Genomic DNA, 19,535 nt, shown 5'->3' with positions numbered 1-19,535 from the left:
CTTCCCTTCCTTTGTTTGAGGAATTCTCTACCTTTTCAAGAAAAGAGCCAATCCTTCCCCACCATTTTCCCTTGTACTTAAAGTGCATTCATGACTGGGTGTGGTTGTACATGTTTGTAATCCCAGTGACTTGGGAGTCTGAGGCAGGAGGATCACAAGTTCAAAGCCAGCCCCAGCAACTTAATGAGGCCCTAAACAACCTAATGAGACCCTGTCTCAAAAAAAAAAAAAATTAAATAACTAGCTGGGGTTCAATTTCTGGTAAAGAAAGAAAGGAAGGAGAAAAAGAAGGAAAGGAGGACGGATGGAGGGACAGACATTCATGGGACCTAGGCACATCACTATTCAGATGCACCTGCATGAGAGTTTGGATTGCACCTCACAGATGAAAGAAGTAGATGGTATGAGGACCACAGAATGGCTCAGTGGCTGGAGTTCTAGAAATGGTGAAGTGAGCTATGCGTGGCATCTGCCCAACCATGAGGCAGTGTAGTCTACAGCTACGTGTCAGGAGGTGGTGTTCCTGCCCTTAGATTCTGCAAGTTAATAAATCTTTAATCAATTCCTTTTCTGCTTAACTAGCCAGAGTGGTTTCTATTGTTTACAACTAAGAACCTTGACAGACCAATAAATTAGAACTGGCAGTTCGGAAGGTTACAACTGTAACTTTCCTTTTTCAATTTCCAATTGTAAATAGGCTATTTAATTCAGATTTGGAACATGATGGCTGGGGCCATGTGAACTGTGGGCTGAGGAGCCTTTCCCTGACAAGATAATAACATTTAGCTTCAGATACTAAATTACACGGATCTGCTAACTTATCTCTAGAGTCACCAAGCCCTTTTCATGATACCATTTGCCTGAGGTGCCAGGCAGGAAAAGGCCAGTTTATGCTGCAGTCATAAACAAAGCTCATACTGACATAGATTGATTTCTTGCTGGTGCTCTGTATTCACTGATTCATTGAAGGTTGGCTAGGGGACAGGTGCCTATCATTGTGCTATCATTGGCCTCTCTCCAGGCCCCAAAACTGGCAGCACAGCCACCATCTGGAACATTGCTCATCACCTTGGCAGAAGAGGGAGTGCTCTGGAGGGTCTTACATGGTAGTGTTAAAAGCCCTGGCCTGGAAGTGATGCATATCACACCTGTTCTAGATTCAATGGCCAGAGACTGTTTCTCTCCCACCAAAGCCAGAGGTCCCACCCTGCTGTGTGCCTGAAGTCAGAGTTGGAAATATTTGGTGACAAGCACCTAGGGCTATCATAGTATGGTGACCTTTCAATCATCCGTATGTAAATGGACATTGTGTAGGTCATGTTTCACATTTGTGTTTTGATGCCTCACTGAATCTGCACACTTGACAGTATTGGATAAAGCCTGGTTGGCTCTTTTCAGGGGGCTGAGATCTAAAATGAAGCAGACGTTTGAATTTAGCTGCACACTAAAATAAAAACCAGTCTTGATTTACATCTTACAAACAGTGCTGAGGCACATCTTGGAGTTTGTTAAACACAATGATTCTTGTTGACATTGTTTATGTTAGGTTCTTTGCACAGGGCAGTAATGGAAGGATGGTCTGCCAGTCTTTCTTTCTTTCTTTTTTTTTTTTTAATCCCCCTGGGGGTGGGGAGAAGCAGCAAGTTATTTGAATAAATAAAGCCTTGAGTGTAAATGAGCCCAAGGCCTCTGATGAGAGAGTCAAACTCTGTGTCTAAATCCATCTTCATGGCGATCACTGCCTCATTTTTATTCGAAGCTTGTTGAAAGACTTTCAAATGTATTTTCAGAACCTAACCACAAATCAGAGGCAGTACTCGTGTTGAATAGCATTTACTCTTATACACAATATGACAGCAAGCAATTTTAGTTTATATTTCATCTACTTTGAGTAGAGCACAACAAATCACTTAAAAATCCTAATTAGCAAAATACATGTTCGTTGAGCTCAGCTGATGAGGCTGTGGAAAGCAGCTTCTTTCCTAAGCAGTTTTGGGGGTAGAATATAGGAGAAGCCAGTGAAGGTAATACCCGGGATCTTTGGACTCATCTTTATGTGGAGTTACAAATGGCATGAAAATACTTGAGCATGTTGCAGCTTCACCTGTAAGATGATCTCATGTTTGTTGTTTTGTTAGTTTGCATTGCTAGGGATGGACCCTGGGGCCTGGCACGTGCTAGGCAAGCTCTCGACCACTGAGCCTCTCCTCCAGTCCTCTTTTTACATTGGAGGTCGGAAGTTTAGATGCTGCTCCTCTGCTTTCTGAATGTGGACACGTGGCATGCCTCCTCTGAACCTGAGTTCCTTCCTCTGTAAAAAAATGAGTCGTAATAACTCACAGGATTGTTGTGAAGCTGAAATGAGAGCATAGAGGTGTGTCACCACCTGTGACACTGGTTTATGAGGATCAGGAAGTTATAGGCACATGGGCCTGTGGTATATAAAGCCCAGTATTCTGAGATTGAATCCAGGGGTGCTTAAGTACTGAGCCACATCCTCAGCCTTTTTTTTTGTATCTTAGAGACGGGGTCTAGACAAGTAGCTGAGGGCCTCATTAAGTTGCTGAGACTGGCTTGAAACTCTTGATCCTCCTGCCTCAGCCTCCCAAGCTGCTGGGATTTTAATATTAAAATATTAACTATTTAAATATTTTATTCTTCTTGAAATTTAAAATATATGTAATATGCTCAAGAATCAGAGGAACTGATATATACATATGTGTGTATAATTTAATCTGAAATAAAGGCTAGCAGTAACTAGGACATTTTGTTAGTGTGTGTATTATACATTTGTTCCCCATATCACTCACTTGTGAAGTTGTAAGGCTTACCTATTTGCACAGTTTGATTTCTTTTTTCCTTAAAACTAATTACAAGTATCTTTTACAAAATGCTGTTAAATAATTTTGGTTTGAATAAGGATTGACTGCATAAATGTGATTCCAAGCTCTTGAGAGATAGTTTTCCCTCAAAAGACTGTTTGAAAATCTTCTATAACTACCACTGTCGTGGGTCACCTACTACCACTCCATTACTTCTTTAATTCACAGGAAGTCAGTTGGAGTAATCATGTGTTAAAGGCTAATTAATAAATGATCCTGTCTTCCATGTTTTAGTTAAATTTAAGTGAATATTATTGTAGTTGGTATTTTATATGCATTTTAAAGGAAAATTCATTTTAATCAACACAGTAAGCAAAATGTTAAGTATCAACACTGCACCTGGTATTATGGGGAATGTAATTCCTTCAAGAAGCTTGTAATTTAAGTGGACTTGGAGGAGACCATAATCCTAGTTCATGTGTTCTCTAGTTCTCAGAACCAGCCCATGAGGTAGGAATTGTGCTCAGTTTTTTCAGACAAGGAAGCTAGGACTCAGGAACATTAATAAATTTGGATAAGAAGTGGCTATAAGGGATGAAATGAAGGCTTCAACTCATAATTCATGCCTTTTTCCATCTGCCTGCTGAGACAGGCAGCCAACAACCAATTTTCACATAGAGCAGATTATTTACCAAATAGAAATGAAAATCTGGTAAACAGAAGACATTACAAAGTTAAAAGACAAATCAGAATCTAGGGGAGGATGTTTTCAATGCATATCACCAATAAAGGAATAATACAAAACTTTAACAAGGTAAATAAGATAAACAGAAAATAAACAGGGAATCACCAGGAATTAACAGAAGAGGAAGGTCAAAGAAAGGTCGAAGAAGAAATGTATACATACATATAAAGTTCAAGAAGGGAAGCAAATCACAACACAATGACATTCAATTTTACCTCCATTGGCAAAAAACTTAACAGGTCTGGTAAAATAAGGATTGATAATTATGTGGAGAAAAAGGAGCTCCTTATTACATTGCTTTACCCAAAGTAGCTCCCTGTCTCCATTCTTTCTCTTATTTTCTCCATAGCACTACCATTTTTTCTTACCATTTTTCTTCAATTCTTGTTTTTATTGTTATCTCCCATAAAGGCAGGTGGCTGATCTGTCTTGCTCACCAAAGTATCCCCAGTGACTATAATACTGGCACATAGTAGGTGCTCATTAAGTAATGACTAGAAGAATGGTCATTTCTATCATTTAGGCACCAGGAAAATGGGTTTGAGGAATATCTGAATGTTTCAAAGGCAACACCTAATTCCCTTCAAGATCTCTGATTTCCAAGTAAGGGTACTATAGATTTCTGGCAAGAACACCCAGCATTCACTTTGCTTCAGACAATGGTGACTACAAAACAGAGGGTGAGAGCCACATTGAACCTGCACCTATTTTTGTATAGCTCATGAGCTAAGAATGGTTTTTACAATGAACATTTACAATCAGTTGGATGTTAGAAATATTAACTTTGAACTTCAGTGAAACAAACTAGTGTAAAAAATCTCATTCTTCTCACTATTAAATCTGTTACTAAAAATTGTGTGAAATTATTATTTTTAAAATTTCATCATTAAAAACATTGTGGAAATTTGTCTTCTTTCTTGTTCTATAAGTACCCACTTAATTTCCTTGATTTTGCCTCTTTGCTCACAGAGTCTAAAAATCTGAAAAGCGTTTCATTCTTTCTTTCTTTTTTTCTTTCTCTCTCTCTCTCTCTCTCTCTCTCTCTCTTTTTTTTTTTTTTTTTTTTGATACAGGGGATTAAACCCAGGGGCACTTAACCAATAAGCCACATCCCCAGCCCTTTTTTTTGTATTTTATTTAGAGAAAGGATCTCGCTGAGTTGCTTAAGGCCTCATTGAGGCTGTCTTTGAACTCAGGTTGCTGAGGCTGGCTTTGAACTCACGATCCTCCTGCCTCAGCCTCCCAAGCCGCTAAAAAAATGTTTTCTTATCTGGCTCTTTTGAGAAAATGTTTGCCACCTGCTGCTGCAGAAGTGGCCTCAGGTCCACCTGAATGTGACTATTTCAGATGCGGGTGAGAGAAAACTTCAGTGAACCCACTAAAGTCCAGGAGACCTCCATGCTTGAGTTTCCTATCTGTAATCAGAGAAGAATGGTCCTAGACTTCCAACAGGTGCTGAGAAGATGTTCTGGTACTATTTGAGCTTTCAGGGCAATGCTAACATGATGTCTTGAAGGTCATTATCATGTGCCATTGCCAGGCAGTTACTATGAAGGTGGTTTGGACCTTGGTTTTGCCTACTCTGACCTGCTACTCCTTCCCAATGCAACAGTAGGGTCATTAGAGAGATTATGGCATGAAAGTCAGCTGATCCCATCGAGTCCAGCTTTTGAAGTCACTTTTCCCTTAATACTAAACGAGAGAATGGCTTGAGCCATAGAGTTGGAATTCATACTTTTCCTCCCATATAATATTCTGACATTTCTGGAGGTTACATTTTTTGCTCATTTGTCTCTGAATTCCTGCGGTAAGCTTAGTGTTTCACCTCTGGCCTGCACTGCCCACCTCTTTAATCCTTCAGAGTGATACCTACAGGCCTGATCAAAGGTCTCATAGAAATAGAGGGAGATGTCAATGCAGTTCAAAACAAATACCAAGGTGACATGGATTCCTTAAAGTTTTCTTGGCCTTTGAGATATCTTACTGGCTGCCTTTCCTTCTCAGACTCCTGCTGCATTGTTCCTGCCTTCTCATAAGCATCTGTCTTCCATGATCAAGCCTTTGAACCCCACTTCCACCCAACCTTTTGAACTTCCAGCAAACAAATCCTAAAGATATGCCTTTATTTTATTTTATTTTTGCTCGGGCATTTCGCTTCTTGTGTTTTCCCCTCTCCCTCTAGGTTCTGGCTTAGGGATGAATTATGCCGCTCTAGCAGAGGGCAGAGTTGGCTGCAACCAGAGATTGCGATAATCATGTTTTCCCCATCCTCTCTACTATTAGACAATCTACATAATGTGCTCGACACAGTGCTTCAAAGATAGCAAGCACTCATTATGAGCTCGTTGTTATTATTAAGAAGACTGTGCCAACTTAGGTCCAGCACTGATCCCCTCTTTCTGGCTATGGCCACTGCTGTGTTTTGGTGTAGGTGAAAGATATTATTCATGGTGCTTTGTGAGCATCAATATTTTGCTTCATGCAGAACCCCTTTATTCCTTCTTTATACCTGTCTCCATTTCCTTCTTTGACTTTTGGGATTTCTTGTGAACTCTATTTCCTTCTGTCTGCTGTGGAAATGGATTCACATAGAAAGTGCTGGCATGAATGTTAGGGTTCAAGAGACTCAGCAATCGCACTCCTGGAGATATACTCAAGAGTTATTAATGACATGTTCATACAAAATTTGTGCAGGAATGTTTAGAGCAACATTTTTTATAATTTACAGAAAGTGGAAACCACTCAAATATCCAAAATGTGATAGAGTCGTACAATGGAATCTTATTCAGCTATAAAAAGGAATGAAGTAATGATACATGTTAAAGTGTGGATGAACCTCGAAAACATTATTCTAAGTGAAAGAAGGTAGTCACAAAAGGCCACATATTGCATCGATTCCATTTTAATAAAATGTTCATAAGAAGCAAATCTAGAGAGGCAGAAAGTGGACTAGCAGTTGCCAGAGGCCTGGAGTAGAGTGACTGCTCTTCCAAAGTTTCTTTTTTTAGGGGATGGAACATTCTGGAATTAGATAGCGGTGACTGTGTGTATACCAAAATTCACTGAAGTGTACACTTTAAAATGGCAAATTTTAGTGTGCAAATTTTAAAATGCCCAGAAGCCCATGAAGTGAACGTCAGTGAAGCCCTATACTTTGCTATGCTCGGATAAAGCTAAATGAATGGTGAGAGAGCCCTGGAACCCCAGCCTGGGATGGTGCTCACTGATGGGCACAGTCGTGTTTGTGTAGCAGAAATGTGGAGCCCATTGTATTTGCTTGTGTAGGTAGCACCTGGTTTGGCCTTTCAGGAGTGATCACCTGGTTCCTAGTGAGCTTTGTGGTGCTCACTCTCCCAACAGCTCCCCAAACCTGGCAGGCACCTAGCAGAAACATACATACACAGCCATGTGTTATAGGGACCCAGGAACTTGCTAGCTACAGATGAAGGAGAACCTCAAGCTGCCATCTCTGTGCCCTTGTTGGACAAATGGTGTGTTCGTGTTTTTTGCCCAAAGCACTGACACAGAGCCCCAGGATTTGTTAAAAGAAAGAACCAAGCATCTATCAGTTTATTGCATCTCTTAAAAAAGTGGGTTCTTTTCTTTTTTCCTTTATTTCCTCCATCTTCCTCCCTTCCCTTCATTCTCGTTTGTCTAATCCAATGAATTTCTGCCCCACCACATTGTGTGTTAGCATCCACATATCAGAGAGAACATTCAGCCTTTGGTTTTTGGGGATTGGCTTATTTCACTTAGCATGATAGTCTCCAGATCCATCCATTGACTGGCAAAAGTTATGAAGTCATTCAGTTTTATGGCTGAGTAATATTCCGTTGTGTGTATATGCTACATTTTTTTTATCCATTCATCTGTTGAGGGACACCTGGATTGGTTCCATAGCTTAGCTATTGTGATTGAGCAGCTATAAACATTGATGTGGCCACATCACTGTAGTATGCTTATTTTAAGTCTTTTGGATCCATGCCTAAGAGTGAAATACCTGAGTCAAATGGTGGTTCCATTCCAAGTTTTCTGAGGAATCGCCATACTGCTTTCCAGAGTGGTTGCATTAATTTTCAATCCTACCAGCAATCATGTATGAGTGAACCTGTTCCCTCACATCCTCACCAACATTTATTGTTACTTATAGTCTTGATAATTGCCATTTAAAAAATATTTATTTTTTAGTTATAGGTGGACACAATGTCTTTATTTTACTTCATGTGGTGCTGAGAATTGAACCCAGTGTCTCCCGCATGCTAGGTGAACATTCTACCTCTGAGCCACAAACCCCAACCCAGATAGTTGCCATTTCGACTGGAGTGAGATATAATCTCAGTGTAGTTTTGATTTGTATTTCTCTAATTGCTAGAGAAGTTGAACATTTTTTCATATATTTGTTGAACATTTCTTCTTCTGTGATGTGCCTGTTTAGTTCCTTTGCCCATTCGTGGATTGGGTTATTTGTGTTTGTGGTGTTAAATTTTTTGAATTCTTTTTCTTTTTTCTTTTTTTGTGATGCTGGGGATTAGAACCCAGGGCCTTGTGCATGCAAGACAAGCACTCTACCAACTGAGCTATATCCCCAGCCCAAGTTTTTAAAATTCTTTATATAGTGTTTTAAATTCTTTATATGCTCTACCTGAGGTGCAGGTGGCAGATTTTTTCCTATTGTGTAGGCTCTCTCTTCATATTCTTGATTGTTTCCTTTGCTGTGAAGAAGCTTTTTAGTTTTATACCATCCCATTTATTGATTCTTGATTTTACTTCTTGCACTTCAGGAGTCTTGTTGAGGAAATTGGTTCCTAAGCTGACATGATGAAGATTTGGGCCTACTTTTTCTTCTAGTAGGCACAAGGTCTCTGGTCTAATGCCTAGGTCCTTGATCTACTTTGAGCTGAGTTTTGTGCAGGGTGAGAGATAGGGGTTATATTACATATGGATTTCCAGTTTTCCCAGCACCTTTTGTTGAAGAGACCATCTTTTCTCCAAAGTATGTTTTTGGCACCTTTGTCTAGTATGAGATAACTGTATTTATATGGGTTTGTCTCTGTGTCTTCTATTCTGTACCATTGGTTTACAGGTCTGTTTTGGTGCCAGTACCATGTCATTTTTGTTACTATTGCTCTGTAATATAGTTTAAGGTCTGGTATTGTGATGCCTCCTGCTTCACTTTTGTTATTAAGGATTGCTTTAGCTATTCTGGGCCTCTTGTTTTATCAAATGAATTCATGACTCCTTTTTCTATTTCTATGAAGAACTTCATAGGAATCTTAATAGGAATTGCATTAAATCTGTATAGTGCTTTTGACAGTATGGCCATTTTGACAATATTAATTTTGCCTATCCAAGAACATGGAAGATCTTTCCATCTTCTAAGGTTTTCTTCAATTTCTTTCTTTAGTGTTCTGTAGTTCACATTGTAGAGGCCTTTTACCTCTTTTGTTTGATTGATTCTCAAGTATTTTATTGTATTTTTTGAAGCTATTATGAATGGGATAGGTTTTCTAATTTCTCTTTCAGCTGATTCATCATTGGTGTATAGGAATGCAATTGGTATATGGGTGTTAATTTTATATCCTGCTACTTTGCTGAATTTGTTTATGATTTTTAGAAGTTTTCTGGTGGAGTTTTTTGGGTCTTCTAAATATAGACTTATTCATGGTTAAATAGGAATAGTTTGAGCTCTTCTTTTCCTATTCATAACTTTTTAATTTCTTTCTTTTGCCTCATTGCTCTGGCTAGTGTTTCAAGGACTGTGCTGAATAGAAGTGGTGAAAGAGGGCACCCCTGTCTTGTTCCAGTTTTTAGAGGGAATGCTTTCAGATTTTCTTCAATTAGAGTGATGTTGGCCTTGGGTTTAATGTACATAGCTTTTAAAATATTGAGGTATATTCCTACTATTCCTAGTTTTTCTAGTGTTTTGAACGTGAACGAATGCTATATTTTGTCAAATGCTTTTTCTACATCTATTGAGATAATCATGTGATTCTTGTCTTTAAGACAGTTCTTACATTTATTGATTTCCATATGTTGAACCAACCTTGCATCCTTGGGATAAACCCCAAGCAAGTGGGTTCTTATTCTGCTCAGGACTTCAGCTACCTTTTTTTTTTTTTTACCCCCTCACTTTCATTCCCACCCAAATGACCATTTGTCACTTCACTCGCAATGACCTGTGTGCAGGGAGAATGCTGTTATATTTTGTAGGGCATTTGTGTTGAACAAAAGAGCAGTGAACTTAGACTACTCTTCTTAGCTTACAAAGGCTGGCTCTGTTGTTATCCCAAGAGGTTCTTGTAATAATCTTATTAGTGATATGGACATTGTTTCCTTTCCATCAACAGGGAATCTGGTCACATTACTTGGTCAAGATAAATTGATATTATAACCCAGGTCAGCTGAGGTCAGTCTTAGTGTTGTTTCTACTCTATGTTATAAGTACTCTATGCCAAAATCTAGATCTCAGAACAATGTTGATTACTATAGATTTTAGGTTTGACATTAAGGCTTCGTAGATATTTTCCAAATCAACTAATATATTTTAGAGCTTAGTTTTAGCTATTTTTGTCAGGTTAGAATTTCAAGTATGCCTTACATTGCTTAAAAACAAATTCAAACTGATTATATAATTATGATAGGGAATGTTCTTTTGAATTGTGAATATTCATTTTGCACCGAAATAGTAAAAAATAGCTGATTTAACTAATGTGCACTTAGAGGAGCCTAAATCAGGAGGAAAGAAGTACATCAGTTATGAAACTGAAATGCTTGAATTTATTTGGGTACCCTGGATACGAGAGTTGTTTTGGAAAATCCAAGTGCCTGGGCCTTATTCCTGGACTAGGAATGTTCTTATTTATAAAACCAAACCACCAGCACAGATTGGAGCCTGCTTAACACATACAACATCAAATCCTTCCTTATTTATAGTGATGTGTTAAGACAAGAACAGGAAAGAAGTACTATCTATATGTATAATTTGTTGTCTTAAAAATATAGGTAAGCCATGATGCATAGAATTGAAATAAACACATGCATATTTGGTCAAGTCATTAGCTTAATAGGAAAACCAGAAAGTGCCCTTAAGGTTTTTTTTTTTCCTTTAATGTTTTAATAATAAAACCATACAGGAATGGAAGAAGTGGGGCAAGGGAAATTGGAAATTCAATTTTCTGTGTCTTTTATCCAAGGAATTCTTAGGTTATAGTTATTTTGAAACCAAAAGTTTTTTCAACTTAAAAATAGAAGTGAAGAAATAGGAACAGATTGGAGTCTAGAGGGGAAAAAAATGTAGAAAGAGAAAGAGAAATACGACAGGAAGTCTCTGTACAAAAAACACTTCTGTTCAGCTCTTCTCGGATTTCCTCAGGACTATGCAGATAACCAGGCGGGTAAGACTTGAACTGAGTTCACAACAGGGGTTCTTGATGTTTTTCTGATACAAAAATTTGATGAAAATAAATTGCTCTGGGAGGCATTGCAGAATACTGAACATCTGCACATATACACATTCACTGGTAGTGGATTTCAGAGGGCTCATGATCCTCATGAAGCTAAACACTTAATGTGAGAGTGAATCAGAATCACTTATAGCAGTTTTCAGAATATAGATACCTCTCCTGACCCAGGCTTCCTGTGAAGGGCCACTTCTCAGGGAGTCAAATACCTGCTCAAGACATGAACAATTATTTTGGGGAGGACCGATTCCTAAACTTGGGGTAGATGGTTCAATAACTAGTGTTTACTTTTCACTGAGAGCTGCCACAGTGTCATGAGCTTTTCTTTGCTGGAATCATCTCACTGTGAGCTGAGCTGAGTCCTCCAGGAGGTGGAGCCCAGTATTGTGGACTGGAGAGTAGGGATCCTCCCTGCAAGGCCTGGCCTAGTTACCTCCTATGGGCATTGTGAGGTGCTTCTTATAGTCAGTCAGGTCTGCTTTTTCTTGGCTTCTTTAAGCTTCATCAGGAAGCACAGCCATGTTTTCTCTTCAGAATAGCAGCCATCCCTACCATTGATTTTTTTTTGTGTGTTATTTCATTTGTAAACAAGCTCTTGTTCTATGCTCTAAAACTGGTCAATGCTAAACAAATTTTTGAAGGTGGAAAAATTTCTCTTCTTGAGAAAATAAATAAAAGGAAATTATAGGTCATCTCTTCCATCTTATCCACATTCGGATTTATGTTTCTATTCCTATAGCCACACACTGATACTAGCCTAGCAGCATTCTAAGTTGACCAATAACATTGCACTGTCTCTGACTATGCACTTGTGTAATCTCTACAACCATTTAATTAACAAGTTGAGTAGAAGCCTCATCCTAAAGTCACCCATTTGTAATAATTGGGTCAGTTATATAAAAGGTGGTTAAAGCAGTGAATCACAAAAACATGTACACGCACAGTCTGTTTTAATTGAAAAAATATCCATGTATATTCATTTGCCAATCTTGTGTGTGTGTGTCCCTGGTTGGAGTTCTGGTCTTTCTTGCAAAAATTCATCTAAACTGCATCACCCACACTTTCTAGTTTTGGTTTCTAAAAAAAAAAATGGAGCAAGAACTTGACACTTCTGAGCAATATGAGTGCAGAACACTCTGAGATTTTAGTGATTTTGTTCTTTTCTTTTACAGTTACTTCACCCATGCCAAAGACAACACCATTTTAAAATAGCACCTGTCTTTTATGGACTTGGTTTTTATAGAAGAAAAAAAAACCTGTTTTTTTCAGTGCACACACTTCATGGATTTACCTAATTTTCAATTAAATTATATCATACACACACACACACACACACACACACACACACACACCTGATATGAACTTGTTTGGGAACAAACCAAGTGACTCCTGATGAAAATACACTATTCAGGTAGCAGCAGGAGTGCACAGGGAGAGAAATTCTGAGTTGGTTTTGTAGAGATAGATCAAGTGTATCCCATAAAGTATGTTGAAGAAAATAAAAAAGCAAAATTGTGTACCATGTTTTAAAATATGTTGATTCTACTTTACCTGTAAAATAAATTCCTACAAGGACTACACTTACACTTATTGAACTTCAAGAGAAGCTGCACAGCCTTGCTGCCCAGTATGAATGATAAGAACTAGACCAGAGCAGTCGGGATCAGAAGGTTATCTCTGTGATGCCTTGGGGATCTACCTTTGCTGACAAGGATAGTTTTATCTTTTTCCTGAACAGCTACATTTTCTGCATTTAACAAATAAAATTTACAGTAACAAGTATTTGTAGTTTTCAATTCTTTGGAATTATGAAAATAAACTTTCAATATTATAGAAAAGCTTTATGCTCTCCTTAAGTCTCTAAAGATTTGGACAAAATCTATCTAGCATGTTTTCAAGGTGTAGAATGTGTACAGATTTAGCTTAAAGTTTATAGTAACTGACATGTAAATATTTAACTTTTTAAAATCTATCAAAACAAATGCTAATATTTAATGGAGTGTTTTAAATTCTCAGAAATGCTTTTTTTCAGTTTCAGTGTTTCTGCTAAAGCACTTGTCATTTGTAATTTTTTAAAAATTTGAACAAAGCTAAATCAAAGACATTTAGGATTTGTGTTAGTCAACTTCTTGTCTCTGTGGCAAAATACAATTTAAAGGAGCAAAGATTTATTTTGGCTCATAGTTTCAGAGGTAGAGGATCCAGTCTATTATTGACTGGCTCCATTGCCTCTGCTTTTTTGGTTCCAATTAGTTACACATGATGGCAGAATGCATTGTGACTCATTGTACATAAATGGAGCACAACTTTTCATTCCCTGTTTATGCATGATGCAGAGTCACACCATTTATGCAATCATACATGTACAAAGGGTGATAATGCCCATCTCATTCCACCATCTTTTCCTCCCCATACCCACTCCCCTCTGCCTGATCCAAAGTTCTTCCATTCTTCCCTTGCCCCTGCCCCCACCTCATTATGGATCAGCATCCACAAATCAGGGATTGGCTTATTTTGTGTAGCATGATAGTCTCCAACTCCATCCATTTATCTCAAATGCCATAATTTCTTTCTTCTTTAAGGATGGTAATATTCCATTGGTTATCTGTACCACAGTTTCTTTACTCATTCATCTATTGAAGGGCATCAAGTTTGGTTCCACAGTTTAGCTATTGTGAATTGAGCTGCTATAAACATTGATGTGGCTGCAACACTGTAGTATGCTGATTTTAAGTCCTTTGGGTCTAGACCAAGTTGTGGGAGAGCTGGGTCAAATGGTGGTTCCATTCCAAGTTTTCTGAGGGATCTCCATTCTGCTTTCCATAGTGGTTGCACCAATTCAGTCCTCCCACCAGCAATTTATGAGTGTACCTTTTCCCCCACATCATCGCCAACACTTATTGTTGTTAGTATTCTTGATAATTGCCATTCTGTCTAGAATGAGATGAAATCTCACTGTAGTTTTGATTTGCATTTCTCTAATTGCTAGATATGTTGAGCATTTGTTCATATATTTGTTGATGCATTGTATATCTTCTTCTGTGAATTTTCTGTCCATTTCCTTAGCCCATTTATTGATTAGGTTATTTGTTTTATTTGGTGTTAAGTTTTTTGAGTTCTTTATATATTCTGGAGATTAGTGCTCTATCTGATGTACATGGTAAAGATTTTCTTCCATTCTGAAGGCTCTCTTTTCATGTTACTGTTTGTTTCTTTTGTTGAGAAGAAACTTTTTAGTTTGAATCCATCCCATTTATTGATTCTTGATTTTACTTCTTGCAGGGTCTTTGGTTTAATGCCTAGGTCCTTGATCTACTTTGAATTTTGTGCAGGGCGAGAGATAGGGGTTCAATTTCATTCTATTACATATGATTTCCAGTTTTCCCAGCACTATTTAATGAAGAGATTATCTTTTCTCCAATGTATGTTTTTGGCACCTTTGTCTAGTATGAGATAACTGTATTTATGTGGGTTTATCTCTGTGTCTTTTATTCCATACCATTGGTTTACATGTCTCTTTTGGTGCCAATACCATGTCATTTTTTGTTACTATTGCTCTGTAGTATAGTTTAAAGTCTGGTATTGTGATGCTTCCTGCTTTACTTTTCTTGCTAAGGATTGCTTTGGTTATCCTAGGTCTCTTATTTTTCTTTCTTTCTTCTTTTTAAAATATTTTTTAAAGTTGTAGATGGATACAATATCTTTATTTATTTATTTATTTTTATATAGTGCTGAGGATCGAACCCAGTGCTTCATAATGTGAGGCAGGCGCTCTACCACTGAGCTATAGCCCCAGCCCTAGGTCTCTTATTTTTGCAAATGAATTTCATGATTACTTCTTCTATTTCTATGAGGAATGTCATTGGGATCTAATACCTCTATATTTTCAAGTCCATGGCCTCTTGTCCCGTGGTAAGGCAGAGCATCATGGCAAAAGAGTGTTGTAGAGCAAAAGTCACCTAAGAAGAGAAGTAGAAAGAGACAGAGAGAGAGAGAGAGAGACAGAGAGAGAGAGAGAGGCAGGGACCAGAGACAAAATATACCCTTCTAGGGCATGCCCACAGTGACTTTCTTTCTCTAACAGGGTCCTATCTTTCAAAGTTTCTACCAGTTCCCAACAGTTCCATCCATTTCTGAATCTGTCATTGGGTTAATCCATTGATGAGATCAGAGGCCTCATAATCCAATCATTTCCCAAAAGCCCCACCTTTGAACATTGCTGCATTGAGGAAGTCCTTCAGCTCATGACTTTTGGGAGACATTCCCAGATCCAAACTATAGCAGGATTTACAATAATTTATTTCTGCCTAAATAAAGAGTATATTTAGTTAGATTAAGATATTACTATAAAGCTCACTTAGTGAATTTCCCTACTTCTTTCAAAGTCATAAAACAATTATCCTCATTCCCAAGAGTTATAGCGTGTTCTTTCTTCCCTGGCATTTAAATCAATGTAAAAATGTCCCTTGGAATCAGTTCTGTGGGGGATTGTGAAAGAAGCAAAACATGTGGCAATTTCATAAGGCTTATAGTTCTGGTTAGTTCAACTCACTTGAATCAGATTATGCAAACATTTGATAAGTATAAAGGGAGAAGTAAAATAGATAATTTCTGAAGTACTTCATTTGCATAGTCCATTTTGTACCTGGGGGAGGCCTTAAGGACTAGGGTATTTAAGGGTAATATGTGGGACTAAAACTGGACCTCAAAGAATAAGTGGAATTTGAACTAACTAATGAGTAAGTAAGAGAATTCTAGGTAGGAGGAAAAAGGCCTGGCACAGTATGTTAGAGCTAGAAAATAGGCCAGACAGTAAAGGATTTGTAACCAGAATTTCCTTATGGTCTCTTTCTGAGGACCTAACTTCTCTGAGTCTAAACTTGACACTGAATTGTCTTTGGTTACATGTTTTTTTTTTTCTTTCTCTAATCAACACTCTCCAGAAAATAATAGTCTGTTTAAGTTTTCCATTTAATCTTTGATGGTGTGTAATTGGGAAAATTCTGTGTGAATGGTGACAAAATAATGACGACCATCTTTTACCGAGTACATTTAGGTACATGTCTCAGTCAGGATTGGCTGGGTTATGCTACAGTAACAAACATCTATGTGGATGTTTGGATTTCAGAAGGATTCAATGGATTTCAAATGGAATTCAGTTGATTCAAAGAACAAAACTTTTCTTTCTTGTTCATGCTACATATCCAGTGTGGGTTGATAGGTATAGTGAAAGGCAAGGTCTCATTCAGGGACTCATACTGACTCCTGCCAATACTTGTGTAAACCATTACTATTTCATCAGAAAGGCCTGAATCCTTTCACCTGGTATATTATAATCCTTCTCTTTAACTCCCCAAGAATTCATCAGCCATGACATTTTTGGCGCCACTGGTAAATTTCTTAATGTGTTTCACAGCTTATGGATAAAGAACTTAATGTTACCCATTGCATCAATGAGTCTTCTAATACAAGGCAGCCATTGTGGTTTTACCTGGGAGTAAATTGATATTAGCATGTCATGTCTTCATGAACAGGAAAGCTATGTGTGGGAAAGATAAATATCAGAGATGGAATGGAGTCGGCCCAGTGTAGCAGAGCAAGTATGGAACTATCTGCTTGAATCTCATCCCTGCTATTTCCTACCATGTGACTTCAGTATGTCATTTCATTTCTCTGAACTTTATTTTCTTCAATTATAATATGAAGGGGTGGTCTAGATTATCTTTAAGATCTCTTTTAATGCACTGATTTTCTATAAGTATGACATAAGTAAAATTTAAAGCTAGAAATAGTTTGTATCTTCTGGATTCTGTTTCTTTCTTTTTTTTTTTTTTTTTGTTAGTTTGTTAAGTTCTCCCTGTGGGAGGAAGTGTGTCTGTTTTTCTTTAATGCAAGCAATATTAGTCCTTTCTCATGCCATTAATAAATGTGTTCAGAATTTCATCAGCTGAGACCTGCTTTATTTATTTGTAGAGTTTTCCCCCTTTGCTCTTGCTATTTCCAGTCTGAAATGGGGAAAGGGAACTAGGCCAAGGTTATCTGCCACTTCAGCAGCTTAGCTTCCAACCTTGGAGATTCCCACTCCTATTCAGCAAAGAACCCTGATTCCAGAGAGTCACACAGCAGCAAACCCAATAACAATTGACTTCCAAACAGGTCTGCTTCCTTCAGCAATTTTCCATGTTCCTGAAAAGGACCACTTAGTGATAAAGATGGTAGGTTTTTTTCCTTCCATTTAGATTTGAGGCGTAAGTGCTTTTGGTGCTAGAGGAGTCCAGCCAGCTCTGACTGCCTTGATTGACACTGCTGGCAGCTTCCCACAGATCAAAAAAAAAAAAAAAACATTTAGTGGGATTCTTCTAACTTTCCAGGCACTATAACTTCCAGTGCAGTTAGACAGAAAAATGTTCTATAAATATAGAATTATGCAAGAAATGTCCCAGAACCAGAGCCTTATCTCTAATTGTCAGGTAGGATTTACTGAGGCAACCAAATCGTATCACTGTCTAAGGGTCAGATATATATATATATATATATATATATATATATATATATAGAGAGAGAGAGAGAGAGAGAGAGAGAGAGAGAGAGAGAGAGAGAGAGAAAGTATGGACAATATGAAAATGAAAAAGTTAGTTAATATGAATAGATGCATGATTAAAACTGAGAAATACACACATGCATACAGTTATGTATAACCAACACATATTCAGTGGGATGCAACAGCCTCCTTAGGAACCTGGTGCTACTCTTTAGCTATGTGGTAAAGGCTGTGAGGTGTGGCTAGGCATCTGGGACCTAGTTTACTCTTTTTCTTGCAGCCACCCCGGGCTGTCCACCTCATGACAGGGCACCTGTGTCTTATTTGTTCATGCCCTTTCTCAGGACATCATTCAAGCATCATCCAGCATTGTTATGGTTTGGATGTGAGGTGCTCCCCAAAAGCTCATGTGTGAGACAATGCAGGAAGGTTTAGAGGGGAAATCATTGTGTTATAGCCTTAACCTAATAAGTCAATTAGTCTCCTGATAGGGATTCTCTGGTAACTGAAGTGTTAGGGTGTGGCTGGAGGAGGTGAGAATTAGGGCGTGGCTTTGGGGTATATATTTTGTATATGGTGAGTGGAGTCTCTCTCTGTGCTTCCTGATCACCCTGTGAGCTGCTTCCCTCTGCCACACACACACTCCACCATGATGTTCTGTCTCACCTTGAGCCCCAAGGAATGCAGCGGCCTTCTATAGACCAAGACCTCTGAAACCATGAGCCCCTGAATAAAGCTTTTCTCCTCTACAATTGTGCTGGTCAGGTCCTATAGTCACAGCAGCGGAAAGAGCTGACTAAAACAAGAGGCTGACTTCCAGGAATTCATTGCTCCCATCAGCGTACCATGAAATACGACATGGCTGCCACCCCACTTGTCAGCCTTCTGGTGGCTGTGGGCTGCTGCTATTTCAGGTGCTCCGTGTGGCCTCTGGGATGAATTCTTTCTGCCACAACTCCTGTCCTCCTACCCTTGGTGACCAGGGGTGAGGCAGGATTATTCTTCTTGGTGATAAAATTGCTTCTTGTTTAGAGTCTAGAAGTGAAACACTCTCCTTGGTTTGGATGAGATTTGAGGGCTGATGTGGGCTGTGGGCTGAGAGGCCCCACAGAAGGGCCTGGGAACCCCACTGTGGCCCCTCTGGGTCCCAGGTGAACCTGCGGGGAGAATGAAGATCACTGTGCAAGTACTGAGGCAAGCCCCTTTACCCTCTCTTCCCCCTCATGCTCCTTTTTCTCTATTTCCTTTTTCTTTCTCCTCCCTCCCTCCCAGTGGTTTTTCTGTCCATCCCCACCCTTAGCCATCTCATTTTCCTTTGGCTGTGACAGCTGCTCAGGATTCTGTATCTGCAGACCTTCCATCCCAAGAGTCTGATGTGACAGGAACTGGTGACTATTTGGAGGAGTGTTAACTGATCAGGGTTTTCTTTTCTTTTTTTTATTTTATTTTTGGTACTGGGTATTGAACCCAGGGGTGCTTAACCACTGAGCCACATCTCCAATCCTTTTTTATTTTAGAGACAGGGTCTCAAGAAGTTGTTTAGGGCCTCACTACGTTGCAGAGGCTGGCTTCAAACTCAAGATCCTCCTGCCTCCACTTCCTGAGCCACTAGGATTTACAGGTATGCACCACCACATCCTACCTGAGTTTTCTGACAGAAGTAATTCCATGAACATAGCAGGTAGATAACTGATGCAGATAACATTAAGCTCCTAAGATTCTGGGCCCCAGAAAGGCCACGTATTGTATATATTTTGAAGAGGTTGTGCATGCACATGGAGGGAGGTGTGTGTGTGTGTGTGTGTGTGTGTGTGTGTGTTGGTGGGGGAGGGATGACAGAGACAGACAATTGGAGACACAGAGAGGTGGAGAACCTTTAAAAATGTGGTTAATGCTTTTCTAAATTTCTATTTGTTTTCCTAGGCAAACAGTCTTATGTAAACTTATTTTCATAAGACAAATGCTAT

General features: G+C 38.8%; 1 protein-coding gene across 3 annotated transcripts in view; it reads left to right on the top strand.

The window, feature by feature from the left end:
• Positions 1–19,535, top strand: part of METTL24 (methyltransferase like 24) — a 93,886-nt gene that overhangs the window by 7,538 nt on the left and 66,813 nt on the right. Inside the window, exon 2 of one of the 3 annotated variants that reach the window (XM_081294026.1) lies at positions 19,086–19,189. The exons of the other annotated variants lie outside the window; for them this stretch is intronic. The gene's annotated coding sequence lies outside the window, so the exon portion shown is untranslated. The remainder of the gene's footprint in view (positions 1–19,085; positions 19,190–19,535) is intronic. 3 annotated transcript variants of the gene reach the window in all.

Source organism: Spermophilus citellus, assembly GCF_964194105.1.
Source record: "Spermophilus citellus genome assembly, chromosome: 5".
NCBI lineage: Eukaryota > Metazoa > Chordata > Mammalia > Rodentia > Sciuridae > Spermophilus > Spermophilus citellus.
Note: the sequence above shows the minus strand (reverse complement) of the source record. Positions and strands in the feature narration are given on the sequence as shown.